The 15242-nt window shown below is 41.2% G+C and overlaps 3 pseudogenes; 2 read left to right on the top strand and 1 right to left on the bottom strand.

Moving 5' to 3' along the window:
• Window positions 1-998: 998 nt before the first annotated feature.
• On the bottom strand, window positions 999-1117 carry LOC134961951 (5S ribosomal RNA; annotated as a pseudogene).
• Window positions 1118-7236: 6119 nt separating this feature from the next.
• Window positions 7237-7355, top strand: LOC134961212 (5S ribosomal RNA; annotated as a pseudogene).
• A 6378-nt stretch (window positions 7356-13733) lies between these two features.
• On the top strand, window positions 13734-13852 carry LOC134960091 (5S ribosomal RNA; annotated as a pseudogene).
• Window positions 13853-15242: the final 1390 nt, after the last annotated feature.

The raw sequence follows: 15242 nt of genomic DNA, 5'->3' as shown, positions 1-15242 counted from the left end.
TTATAAAAAATATTGGCTAAAATTACCTTCAGGCTGTGTGTATAAGATGTATATGAAACATAAATGCATTATGTGCTTAGATTTAGGTCCCATCAACTTCATATCTCATTATAATATGCAATTATTCCAAAATACGGAAAATCTGATATCCAAAATACCTCTGGTCCCAAGGATTTTGGATAAGGGATACTCAACCTGTATTTGTTGAATATACATTTGAGTTTGTTTTTTTTTTTGTTTTTATCTGCATCCTTAATGGAGGTGAGTCTCATGTACAGTAATTAACTCATTCAATAAGAAAGATGAGTGGAATTAATTGTTCATACAGTATGTGTACAAAAAAAATTAGCTCAACATCTGTATTTCAGCATAACACACACAAGAAGACTCAGTTCTGGCTGGAGATAGGAATGTGGTTGGATCAAGGCATGTGTAACTTGGTACAATGGGGAGAGAACAGAAGGCTCTTGTGTGGGCGCACTCTTGTAGACAGGAAGTAAGTTAGATAAGATAATTAAGATGAATGGTTAAAACATAACTTTTATTAACTAGTATTACAAACGGGGTTGTTACCGGAGATCTATCCTTCAAAATGCAATGTAGCAGGCATCTTAGTGAAATAAAAATGTTCTGGTCTCTTAATGTTTAAAAGTGTGTGGAAGGGCGGTAGACATTAGTTGGTCATACCCCCATTCCCACTTGACCAGTACAGACTTGCTGTGTTAATGGAACCACAGGGTGGTCAAGACACAAAAATAATAACTATGCTCTTTTGGCTTATGAAAGATTAGAGAAATGATCAGAAGTCATTCCTCTGAGTGTAATACAGGAAAAATGGACATGCTCCTATCTGGATTTTAGACAATGATAACGGTAGAAGTAAATGTGGCACCTCACGTAGTTGGTGCTCGTGACCAAGGGTCTAGAGATTACTGAGTAGAGAAAACAAGTGGTGATACTACTGTTGGTGTTGATACCACATAAGTGAGGAAAATCCTGCTCTACAACACCAGGTATTCGCAGGTGGTCTCCCTTCCTGGTGCTGACTTGGCCCAACGCTGTTTAGCTTCCAAGATCAGACGAGATCGGGCGCTGGCAGCGTGGTATGGTAGTAGAGAATTTTATGTGAACACCAATGAGAGTGCACCTATTTAAGAAAATTGAAAATCAGAACCGACAGAAAGAGAAATGAGGAAAGATCGAGTAAATGAGTGGATCTGCTTTTCACGTTAGACCCGATCCAACATTCCCACTCGGAATGAGAGTCCACGAAAGATAGTGATCTGTAGACAATTGATATTAATGAGAATTAGCACTGTAAAATACAGTCAGAAAAAACCCTGATCGCAAGTGTGTTATAATTTGTCCAGACAGGTAGTGCATGGCAGGAGATGCTGGTAGAATCAGATAAATACGTGGTCACTCTGGTGATGCGGTTTGTTGCAAAACTGTAAGGAGGCAGAAATAAAGATAGATGCAAACCAACACTTTCATGAGTATAACAAATATATTGGTCAAAAAATAATGACACTAAGACAGTTAGCTAATTTCCAATAGGTTCGCTCAATGCTACAGAGTGCTAGTGAAGATCTATAGTCAGTCACCCCTATAATGCATACTAAATACGAGATAATTCAAGCGGTTCTGCTAAGGTTTGAAATAGGAGTTGCTATCCGTGGCAAAGAGCCACAGGATAGTGAGGCTTACAGTTTCACCAGAGATCAGGATAGGCCAAGAGAGCAAGGAAGATAAATGAGGCTAAATGCCAGGATGCGGTGGTGTCGACGAGACCCCTGTTCCTAGGTGCGGAAGACGCGTTTCGCCCTAGGGCTTGTTCACTTCCGGGTTCCGTACTGTACGGTGTGGGGAGAGGGCTTTTAAGTCCGCCCGGTTAAGGCTTGGCCAATCATATGGTGTCATATGGTAGATGAGATCTCCCCGTATGTGTAGTTGCTAGGAGACCGCATGCATGACGACGTCAGATCGGGAGGCGTGAGATGCATAACTTGTCGCGAGATCGCGGGCGCCATCTTGGATGTGGGAAAAATATCTTTGAGGTTAAGGTTTGTGTGGGCAGTTACTAAGAGACTAAAAATAGCGGAGCTGGAAACGTCATAGCCGGAGGCTGGAAACATAAGGTGATGGTAAATCACCATAGTGGATATGTCATGTGGTGAGTGTGGTCTCCCCGTATGTGTGGTTGCTAGGAGACCACATTGGTGATGACGTCGGATCGGGAGACGGAAGATACACCACCTATCGCGAGATCACGGGCGCCATCTTGAAAGTGGGAAAAATGCCATTGTGGTAAGGGTATGTATAGGCGGTTGCTAAGAGACTGATATAGCGGAGCTGGGAAGTCACAGCCGGAGGGCTGAGAGCATTTATGTGATAGTGAATCACCATTGTTGGATATGGGAATACTAGATAATGAATAGGTGGTAAATGCCCCTGTTGCATCGCTACGTTGTAAAGGATGCTGCTATTACAATTTGATGATATAAGGTGATATAATTAAAATAGATGTTATGGAGGAGCTATACAAAAGGGATGAGGGAATGTAATGGAATAGGAATATAATAGAAAATAAAAATAAAAATTAAAAAATAAATAATAACAAAATAATAAATAAAAAATACAAAATAAATAAAAAATATAAATTAAAATTTAAAAATTAAAACTAAAAACTAAAAATGAATGTAACATGAATGTATGATATGTAATGAATTATTAATAACCTGCTTAATTCACAGGGATATATTGAAATGTGCAACAAGCTGGAAAACTCCTCCTCAAAAAGTTCTTTGCAAAACACCACGCAAGACGAGATAGTGATAACATCACAGACCTATCCCCCGAGGAGCTCCAAGCAGTCCAAACCCTAGAAGACCTATCAGTGGAATCGAATATACAAGACATCATTCCTTGCCGAGCTAAATGTAAACCTAAATCTTCATTTTTCCCACCCGATAATACCAGCCCGGAAATAAGGGTCTTTCTTAACAGGGTGTCGAAAGAATTCGATGATATTTACGTCCAAATCAAAACTTCCCATCAATATCCATCAAGAAATCTCGACTATCAAGAAAGGAAAGCATTACGTGAGATGGAAACCTGGCGAGACGTAATTATCAAACCTTCAGACAAGGGTGGTAACATTGTGCTATGGCCGTTAGAAATGTATATCACGGAAGCACATAAACAACTGTTTAACCCCCTCTGCTATCAAAAACTTCTTAACGACCCCACTAAAAGGTTCCAAAAAGCTTATACCTCTTTAATACAAGAGGCTGCTACACAGGGAACCATCACTAAACAAGAAGTAGCATATTTGACTGTACAAAACCCGAGAACTCCAACTTTTTATCTTCTGCCGAAGATTCATAAGGACATCCAAGTGCCACCGGGCAGACCTATAATGTCGGGTAATGGAGGACTGCTGGAGCAGCCGAGTCGCTTCCTAGACTTACACCTACGCGATTTCGTTCTTGAGTTACCATCTTATCTACAAGACACTGCTGACCTATTACGAAAAATTCACAACATCCATTTTGAGGATGACTTCCTCCTAGCAACCTTAGATGTTGAGGCACTTTACTCGAGCATCAATCACCAACAAGGTTTGGCTGCAATCAAATTCTTTTTGGATCAAATTGGTTCCAATGATTTTTCGGATTTTCTGTTACAGCTACTCACGTTTGTCCTTTCTAAAAATTATTTTGTTTTTCAAGACCAGTTCTTCTTACAAATCAGGGGAACCGCTATGGGGGCAGCATGTGCACCTACATATGCAAATCTCTTCTTAGGGTGGTGGGAGCACTTCCACGTGTTTAACATCTGCAATGAAAAATACACCACACATATTATACTATGGCTAAGATACATCGACGATGTCTTCTTGATTTGGAATGGTGACAAGAACTTACTTCTGGAGTTCATTCAGATTCTTAATCACAATGAACTCAACATCATCTTGACACACTTCATCAGCCCAACAAGAGTACCATTCTTAGACCTTAGTATCTACAAATCCAATGCAGGATTCTTGGAAACTGAATTATTCCGTAAGGAGACGGCCACTAACAGCCTCCTACACCAAACAAGCTCCCATTTTCCGCCCACTGTGGAAAACATCCCCAAAGGGGAATACCTACGCCTGAGACGCAATTGCTCGGAAGACTCAACTTTCAAGGCCAAAAGCTTGGAATTAACCAACCGCCTACTAGATAGAGGCTACAGCAGACGCTCACTTAAGCGGGCATACACTGCCATAGCAAAAACCAGAAGAGAGAATCTGATCTTTGGAAAGAAAAGTAAGAACACGGAGCAGGAAGACACCGTCCGCTTCATTGGGACCTTCTGCCCTGAATGGAGGAAATTGAAGGGAGCAATAACTAGACATCTCCCAATTTTACAATTGGACCCTGATTTGGCACCCCTCTTCGACTCCCCACTGCAAATGAGCTGGCGCAGATCAAAAAATATGAGAGACCATCTAGTGCACAGCCATTTGATCTCCTCAAATATCAAAAAACCTATCATCACAGGCTCTTTCCCCTGCGGCCACTGCAAATTATGCCCCCAAATTTTGCAAACCAACACGGTCATCGACAGGTTTGACCAGCCGGTCAAGTTACAATATTTTTTCAATTGTAATACGCAGGCGGTGATATATTGCATAACGTGTGAGTGTAATCTCAAGTATGTAGGCATGACCACTCGTAAATGGAAAGAAAGAATTTTGGAACACCTTGGTAACATCCGTAATGCCTCCAGAGATCTTAACAGAATGAAACAGCTCACATCGGTAGCAAGACATTTCAACTCTGTGCATAAGGGATCCATCAAAGGATTTAAGACCTTCTGCTTAGATCGAGTACATCTCGGAATACGAGGAGGAGACATAACAAAAGAACTATACAAAAAGGAGAGTGAGTGGATTTTCCGCCTGAACAGCCTGAAACCCTTTGGCTTGAATGAAACCATTAACTATGGAGCTTTTTTGTAACTTAGCTTCTTACCTACTATTTACATTTTAGAACATATATTCCTTTTTTAATCCATTATTTTTCCCATAGGTGATTCACACTTTCACACCTTTCACTGTACACGTATCGCTTGCACATCTCATCCTTTTACTTATATCACTATTCAACACCATGTCTCATCTTCCCTTCCTATCTAATATATCTCCTCACACTCAGCTCTTATTTCCATTCTTCACCATTAGCCACACCCACCAGACATATATTCCCGGCCTCCCCCTTCTATCACCTACCAGCTATACCCACCCCTCACCTCCCCCCTTATCCCGACAAATGTAAAAATAATCAGTTTGCTTTTCCTTTGGTCACTGCACATCTATGCACCCACATCTAATCCTCAGCTTCCAATCATCCCCTTAACTTGCTGACTTGTCACTGCACACCGACACCTGCCTCCCAACGTACACTCAGTACCATCACAGTCACCTCTTGATCCCTCCACTCTTATTATTGCCCTCCAAGCACGTCCAGCCCATCCATCACATATTTCCTTCAGGCTTATCCAGCTTGTTGCACATTTCAATATATCCCTGTGAATTAAGCAGGTTATTAATAATTCATTACATATCATACATTCATGTTACATTCATTTTTAGTTTTTAGTTTTAATTTTTAAATTTTAATTTATATTTTTTATTTATTTTTTATTTTTTATTTATTATTTTGTTATTATTTATTTTTTAATTTTTATTTTTATTTTCTATTATATTCCTATTCCATTACATTCCCTCATCCCTTTTGTATAGCTCCTCCATAACATCTATTTTAATTATATCACCTTATATCATCAAATTGTAATAGCAGCATCCTTTACAACGTAGCGATGCAACAGGGGCATTTACCACCTATTCATTATCTAGTATTCCCATATCCAACAATGGTGATTCACTATCACATAAATGCTCTCAGCCCTCCGGCTGTGACTTCCCAGCTCCGCTATATCAGTCTCTTAGCAACCGCCTATACATACCCTTACCACAATGGCATTTTTCCCACTTTCAAGATGGCGCCCGTGATCTCGCGATAGGTGGTGTATCTTCCGTCTCCCGATCCGACGTCATCACCAATGTGGTCTCCTAGCAACCACACATACGGGGAGACCACACTCACCACATGACATATCCACTATGGTGATTTACCATCACCTTATGTTTCCAGCCTCCGGCTATGACGTTTCCAGCTCCGCTATTTTTAGTCTCTTAGTAACTGCCCACACAAACCTTAACCTCAAAGATATTTTTCCCACATCCAAGATGGCGCCCGCGATCTCGCGACAAGTTATGCATCTCACGCCTCCCGATCTGACGTCGTCATGCATGCGGTCTCCTAGCAACTACACATACGGGGAGATCTCATCTACCATATGACACCATATGATTGGCCAAGCCTTAACCGGGCGGACTTAAAAGCCCTCTCCCCACACCGTACAGTACGGAACCCGGAAGTGAACAAGCCCTAGGGCGAAACGCGTCTTCCGCACCTAGGAACAGGGGTCTCGTCGACACCACCGCATCCTGGCATTTAGCCTCATTTATCTTCCTTGCTCTCTTGGCCTATCCTGATCTCTGGTGAAACTGTAAGCCTCACTATCCTGTGGCTCTTTGCCACGGATAGCAACTCCTATTTCAAACCTTAGCAGAACCGCTTGAATTATCTCGTATTTAGTATGCATTATAGGGGTGACTGACTATAGATCTTCACTAGCACTCTGTAGCATTGAGCGAACCTATTGGAAATTAGCTAACTGTCTGAGTGTCATTATTTTTTGACCAATATATTTGTTATACTCATGAAAGTGTTGGTTTGCATCTATCTTTATTTCTGCCTCCTTACAGTTTTGCAACAAACCGCATCACCAGAGTGACCACGTATTTATCTGATTCTACCAGCATCTCCTGCCATGCACTACCTGTCTGGACAAATTATAACACACTTGCGATCAGGGTTTTTTCTGACTGTATTTTACAGTGCTAATTCTCATTAATATCAATTGTCTACAGATCAATATCTTTCGTGGACTCTCATTCACGATTCCCGGTACATTGCACCACGCGAGTGGGAATGTTGGATCGGGTCTAACGTGAAAAGCAGATCCACTCATTTACTCGATCTTTCCTCATTTCTCTTTCTGTCGGTTCTGATTTTCAATTTTCTTAAATAGGTGCACTCTCATTGGTGTTCACATAAAATTCTCTACTACCATACCACGCTGCCAGCGCCCGATCTCGTCTGATCTTGGAAGCTAAACAGCATTGGGCCAAGTCAGTACCAGGAAGGGAGACCACCTGCGAATACCTGGTGTTGTAGAGCAGGATTTTCCTCACTTATGTGGTATCAACACCAACAGTAGTATCACCACTTGTTTTCTCTACTCAGTAATCTCTAGACCCTTGGTCACGAGCACCAACTACGTGAGGTGCCACATTTACTTCTACCGTTATCATTGTCTAAAATCCAGATAGGAGCATGTCCATTTTTCCTGTATTACACTCAGAGGAATGACTTCTGATCATTTCTCTAATCTTTCATAAGCCAAAAGAGCATAGTTATTATTTTTGTGTCTTGACCACCCTGTGGTTCCATTAACACAGCAAGTCTGTACTGGTCAAGTGGGAATGGGGGTATGACCAACTAATGTCTACCGCCCTTCCACACACTTTTAAACATTAAGAGACCAGAACATTTTTATTTCACTAAGATGCCTGCTACATTGCATTTTGAAGGATAGATCTCCGGTAACAACCCCGTTTGTAATACTAGTTAATAAAAGTTATGTTTTAACCATTCATCTTAATTATCTTATCTAACTTACTTCCTGTCTACAAGAGTGCGCCCACACAAGAGCCTTCTGTTCTCTCCCCATTGTACTAAAGTTTGTATACTTTCTGGCTCTGGGTGCACCACCAACTAGGACGAAAATAACATCGATACGTATATAATATACCACATGGAAAGGGCTAATCTCTGCCCTCTCTCTCCCCTATCTGTTTAGGGTAACTTACTGTCCTGTTTTGGTTTTTCTTTTCTAATTTAAGTATTTATTCCTGATTAGCTTTTCCGGTGCCGGATCGCCCTAGGTTTCTGCATAGTATTTTCTACTGTTGTATAAACAGTCTCTGATCCTTGGCACGGTTTTCTGTATCTCACTATATGATAAACGTTTTCTTTACCGGATCTGTCCATTTTAGCAGTAACACTTTCACTTAATTTTTTGAAGCAGTCTCTATAATGACCACTTTCTCATTAAAAGCGGAGCTAACAAAACGTCAAAATCCGGAGACCTTTGGGGATTTTTTCACAGAAAATTTTGACGAATCCCCCACTGATTCTGACTGGAAAATCTCTTTTGCTAGATTACAAAAGAACTTGCAGAAAAGGACTCGTCTTTCGTGGGACATCACCACACTACAGAATTATATCAAACATAAGATCGTGCCTCGGGGGTTGTGACCCAAAATATTCCCCTCTTTTCCACTGGCTACGGAGAACCTGAAGACAGAGTGGGAGACAGCACTCCTGAAGTGTTCCCAAGAACTATTACATCTTTTGGTCAAACACGACACTTTACTCATAGATCAAGTGGAAAAAGAAATAGAGGAATTGGGTCATAACCTAGAAATTTGGGAAAAAGATTTGTCTTTTCAGACAGCTTTTGAGAAACATCAAAAAGAACTTAAGTCATATGAACAAACAATAGCTGATCGGAAGCGGAATAAATTTATCAGGGACAAACGAGACTTCTCACGTGGGGACATTTTCAGGTGGAATTCCATACCTCAGAGCAGGAATCGAAGACAGAGGGACGACTCGACTTTCTCAGAATTTGAATCTTCAAACAGTGGAGATTCATCTAGTGAGACTTCAGACAACGCCAGATTCAATCAAGGAGAATTTTCCCCACGTTTTTTAGGCCAGGGCTCGAAACAAAGAGGCCGGGACAAAAATCAAGGAAAACCCGGCGGGGGGGAAAGAAGAGGCGACAGACGCAACCCCGATTGGGACCTATCGAGGACTGCCAGGTATCCGGCCCGACAAAGGAAGACGCTACGATAATTCACCCGTCTTCATCCTCCTTACAGGTTATCAACCTATCAGGCAGACCCCTTTCATCTGCACATATGGCTGTTTTAGCCAAGGGCCTATCTTTCTCACCCTCCAGATCATTCAACAGATTTTGTTGGGAGAAGGATCTTAGGTTATTTGGTAGAAAACTCCTCCTCAAAAAGTTCTTTGCAAAACACCACGCAAGACGAGATAGTGATAACATCACAGACCTATCCCCCGAGGAGCTCCAAGCAGTCCAAACCCTAGAAGACCTATCAGTGGAATCGAATATACAAGACATCATTCCTTGCCGAGCTAAATGTAAACCTAAATCTTCATTTTTCCCACCCGATAATACCAGCCCGGAAATTAGGGTCTTTCTTAACAGGGTGTCGAAAGAATTCGACGATATTTACGTCCAAATCAAAACTTCCCATCAATATCCATCAAGAAATCTCGACTATCAAGAAAGGAAAGCATTACGTGAGATGGAAACCTGGCGAGACGTAATTATCAAACCTTCAGACAAGGGTGGTAACATTGTGCTATGGCCGTTAGAAATGTATATCACAGAAGCACATAAACAACTGTTTAACCCCCTCTGCTATCAAAAACTTCTTAACGACCCCACTAAAAGGTTCCAAAAAGCTTATACCTCTTTAATACAAGAGGCTGCTACACAGGGAACCATCACTAAACAAGAAGTAGCATATTTGACTGTACAAAACCCGAGAACTCCAACTTTTTATCTTCTGCCGAAGATTCATAAGGACATCCAAGTGCCACCGGGCAGACCTATAATGTCGGGTAATGGAGGACTGCTGGAGCAGCCGAGTCGCTTCCTAGACTTACACCTACGCGATTTCGTTCTTGAGTTACCATCTTATCTACAAGACACTGCTGACCTATTACGAAAAATTCACAACATCCATTTTGAGGATGACTTCCTCCTAGCAACCTTAGATGTTGAGGCACTTTACTCGAGCATCAATCACCAACAAGGTTTGGCTGCAATCAAATTCTTTTTGGATCAAATTGGTTCCAATGATTTTTCGGATTTTCTGTTACAGCTACTCACGTTTGTCCTTTCTAAAAAAAAAAAAAAAAAAAATTATTTTGTTTTTCAAGACCAGTTCTTCTTACAAATCAGGGGAACCGCTATGGGGGCAGCATGTGCACCTACATATGCAAATCTCTTCTTAGGGTGGTGGGAGCACTTCCACGTGTTTAACATCTGCAATGAAAAATACACCACACATATTATACTATGGCTAAGATACATCGACGATGTCTTCTTGATTTGGAATGGTGACAAGAACTTACTTCTGGAGTTCATTCAGATTCTTAATCACAATGAACTCAACATCATCTTGACACACTTCATCAGCCCAACAAGAGTACCATTCTTAGACCTTAGTATCTACAAATCCAATGCAGGATTCTTGGAAACTGAATTATTATATATTATTATTATAAGGAGACGGCCACTAACAGCCTCCTACACCAAACAAGCTCCCATTTTCCGCCCACTGTGGAAAACATCCCCAAAGGGGAATACCTACGCCTGAGACGCAATTGCTCGGAAGACTCAACTTTCAAGGCCAAAAGCTTGGAATTAACCAACCGCCTACTAGATAGAGGCTACAGCAGATGCTCACTTAAGCGGGCATACACTGCCATAGCAAAAACCAGAAGAGAGAATCTGATCTTTGGAAAGAAAAGTAAGAACACGGAGCAGGAAGACACCGTCCGCTTCATTGGGACCTTCTGCCCTGAATGGAGGAAATTGAAGGGAGCAATAACTAGACATCTCCCAATTTTACAATTGGACCCTGATTTGGCACCCCTCTTCGACTCCCCACTGCAAATGAGCTGGCGCAGATCAAAAAATATGAGAGACCATCTAGTGCACAGCCATTTGATCTCCTCAAATATCAAAAAACCTATCATCACAGGCTCTTTCCCCTGCGGCCACTGCAAATTATGCCCCCAAATTTTGCAAACCAACACGGTCATCGACAGGTTTGACCAGCCGGTCAAGTTACAATATTTTTTCAATTGTAATACGCAGGCGGTGATATATTGCATAACGTGTGAGTGTAATCTCAAGTATGTAGGCATGACCACTCGTAAATGGAAAGAAAGAATTTTGGAACACCTTGGTAACATCCGTAATGCCTCCAGAGATCTTAACAGAATGAAACAGCTCACATCGGTAGCAAGACATTTCAACTCTGTGCATAAGGGATCCATCAAAGGATTTAAGACCTTCTGCTTAGATCGAGTACATCTCGGAATACGAGGAGGAGACATAACAAAAGAACTATACAAAAAGGAGAGTGAGTGGATTTTCCGCCTGAACAGCCTGAAACCCTTTGGCTTGAATGAAACCATTAACTATGGAGCTTTTTTGTAACTTAGCTTCTTACCTACTATTTACATTTTAGAACATATATTCCTTTTTTAATCCATTATTTTTCCCATAGGTGATTCACACTTTCACACCTTTCACTGTACACGTATCGCTTGCACATCTCATCCTTTTACTTATATCACTATTCAACACCATGTCTCATCTTCCCTTCCTATCTAATATATCTCCTCACACTCAGCTCTTATTTCCATTCTTCACCATTAGCCACACCCACCAGACATATATTCCCGGCCTCCCCCTTCTATCACCTACCAGCTATACCCACCCCTCACCTCCCCCCTTATCCCGACAAATGTAAAAATAATCAGTTTGCTTTTCCTTTGGTCACTGCACATCTATGCACCCACATCTAATCCTCAGCTTCCAATCATCCCCTTAACTTGCTGACTTGTCACTGCACACCGACACCTGCCTCCCAACGTACACTCAGTACCATCACAGTCACCTCTTGATCCCTCCACTCTTATTATTGCCCTCCAAGCACGTCCAGCCCATCCATCACATATTTCCTTCAGGCTTATCCAGCTTGTTGCACATTTCAATATATCCCTGTGAATTAAGCAGGTTATTAATAATTCATTACATATCATACATTCATGTTACATTCATTTTTAGTTTTTAGTTTTAATTTTTAAATTTTAATTTATATTTTTTATTTATTTTGTATTTTTTATTTATTATTTTGTTATTATTTATTTTTTAATTTTTATTTTTATTTTCTATTATATTCCTATTCCATTACATTCCCTCATCCCTTTTGTATAGCTCCTCCATAACATCTATTTTAATTATATCACCTTATATCATCAAATTGTAATAGCAGCATCCTTTACAACGTAGCGATGCAACAGGGGCATTTACCACCTATTCATTATCTAGTATTCCCATATCCAACAATGGTGATTCACTATCACATAAATGCTCTCAGCCCTCCGGCTGTGACTTCCCAGCTCCGCTATATCAGTCTCTTAGCAACCGCCTATACATACCCTTACCACAATGGCATTTTTCCCACTTTCAAGATGGCGCCCGTGATCTCGCGATAGGTGGTGTATCTTCCGTCTCCCGATCCGACGTCATCACCAATGTGGTCTCCTAGCAACCACACATACGGGGAGACCACACTCACCACATGACATATCCACTATGGTGATTTACCATCACCTTATGTTTCCAGCCTCCGGCTATGACGTTTCCAGCTCCGCTATTTTTAGTCTCTTAGTAACTGCCCACACAAACCTTAACCTCAAAGATATTTTTCCCACATCCAAGATGGCGCCCGCGATCTCGCGACAAGTTATGCATCTCACGCCTCCCGATCTGACGTCGTCATGCATGCGGTCTCCTAGCAACTACACATACGGGGAGATCTCATCTACCATATGACACCATATGATTGGCCAAGCCTTAACCGGGCGGACTTAAAAGCCCTCTCCCCACACCGTACAGTACGGAACCCGGAAGTGAACAAGCCCTAGGGCGAAACGCGTCTTCCGCACCTAGGAACAGGGGTCTCGTCGACACCACCGCATCCTGGCATTTAGCCTCATTTATCTTCCTTGCTCTCTTGGCCTATCCTGATCTCTGGTGAAACTGTAAGCCTCACTATCCTGTGGCTCTTTGCCACGGATAGCAACTCCTATTTCAAACCTTAGCAGAACCGCTTGAATTATCTCGTATTTAGTATGCATTATAGGGGTGACTGACTATAGATCTTCACTAGCACTCTGTAGCATTGAGCGAACCTATTGGAAATTAGCTAACTGTCTGAGTGTCATTATTTTTTGACCAATATATTTGTTATACTCATGAAAGTGTTGGTTTGCATCTATCTTTATTTCTGCCTCCTTACAGTTTTGCAACAAACCGCATCACCAGAGTGACCACGTATTTATCTGATTCTACCAGCATCTCCTGCCATGCACTACCTGTCTGGACAAATTATAACACACTTGCGATCAGGGTTTTTTCTGACTGTATTTTACAGTGCTAATTCTCATTAATATCAATTGTCTACAGATCACTATCTTTCGTGGACTCTCATTCACGATTCCCGGTACATTGCACCACGCGAGTGGGAATGTTGGATCGGGTCTAACGTGAAAAGCAGATCCACTCATTTACTCGATCTTTCCTCATTTCTCTTTCTGTCGGTTCTGATTTTCAATTTTCTTAAATAGGTGCACTCTCATTGGTGTTCACATAAAATTCTCTACTACCATACCACGCTGCCAGCGCCCGATCTCGTCTGATCTTGGAAGCTAAACAGCGTTGGGCCAAGTCAGTACCAGGAAGGGAGACCACCTGCGAATACCTGGTGTTGTAGAGCAGGATTTTCCTCACTTATGTGGTATCAACACCAACAGTAGTATCACCACTTGCTTTCTCTACTCAGTAATCTCTAGACCCTTGGTCACGAGCACCAACTACGTGAGGTGCCACATTTACTTCTACCGTTATCATTGTCTAGAATCCAGATAGGAGCATGTCCATTTTTCCTGTATTACACTCAGAGGAATGACTTCTGATCATTTCTCTAATCTTTCATAAGCCAAAAGAGCATAGTTATTATTTTTGTGTCTTGACCACCCTGTGGTTCCATTAACACAGCAAGTCTGTACTGGTCAAGTGGGAATGGGGGTATGACCAACTAATGTCTACCGCCCTTCCACACACTTTTAAACATTAAGAGACCAGAACATTTTTATTTCACTAAGATGCCTGCTACATTGCATTTTGAAGGATAGATCTCCGGTAACAACCCCGTTTGTAATACTAGTTAATAAAAGTTATGTTTTAACCATTCATCTTAATTATCTTATCTAACTTACTTCCTGTCTACAAGAGTGCGCCCACACAAGAGCCTTCTGTTCTCTCCCCATTGTACTAAAGTTTGTATACTTTCTGGCTCTGGGTGCACCACCAACTAGGACGAAAATAACATCGATACATATATAATATACCACATGGAAAGGGCTAATCTCTGCCCTCTCTCTCCCCTATCTGTTTAGGGTAACTTACTGTCCTGTTTTGGTTTTTCTTTTCTAATTTAAGTATTTATTCCTGATTAGCTTTTCCGGTGCCGGATCGCCCTAGGTTTCTGCATGTGTAACTTGGTGACAGCTTGTTCTAGGGGCATAGTAATTTTACATATCAAAACTAAGATTTATCAGAATAGCTTACCGTGTTGAAAGACTCAGTCGCACAGCCAGCAGTGGTCTTAAAAATAGAAAACATTAATGGAAGTCTTTAACATGTTGCATGCATTTATGTTGTTAACAGATTATAAAGATTAAACGTGGTGTATGCAGAAGCATTGTTACAGCAGATTCACTAAAACGTTATTATACCAATGGGCGTAGTGTAATTCTTGGTGAGAAATAGCGCAATAGAGTGCTGTTAGCATAGAGCTTTGCCCCACTAACTTCAGAGGTTACTTTATTGTTGTCATTTAAAAAGAAATGGATTCCATTTGTAATCCATCATCAGTTCCCAGGATGTGAATTGCCAAAAAAGGAAATGTAACACTGTTGTGTACAATGTTTGTATATTAATATCACAGTGTTTGTGACATTGGGTAAACCATTCATTTTAATTATCAATTTTGATTTGTAATTTCTAGTTGTTGTAGGAGGCATGTATCAGTTTTAGACCATCTAGAATGTCCTACGTCTAGATAATAACTCATTAGATCAGAGTTACTCAGTCCCATTGACAAG

This window comes from Pseudophryne corroboree, chromosome 9 (genome assembly GCF_028390025.1).
Source record: "Pseudophryne corroboree isolate aPseCor3 chromosome 9, aPseCor3.hap2, whole genome shotgun sequence".
NCBI lineage: Eukaryota > Metazoa > Chordata > Amphibia > Anura > Myobatrachidae > Pseudophryne > Pseudophryne corroboree.
Note: the sequence above shows the minus strand (reverse complement) of the source record. Positions and strands in the feature narration are given on the sequence as shown.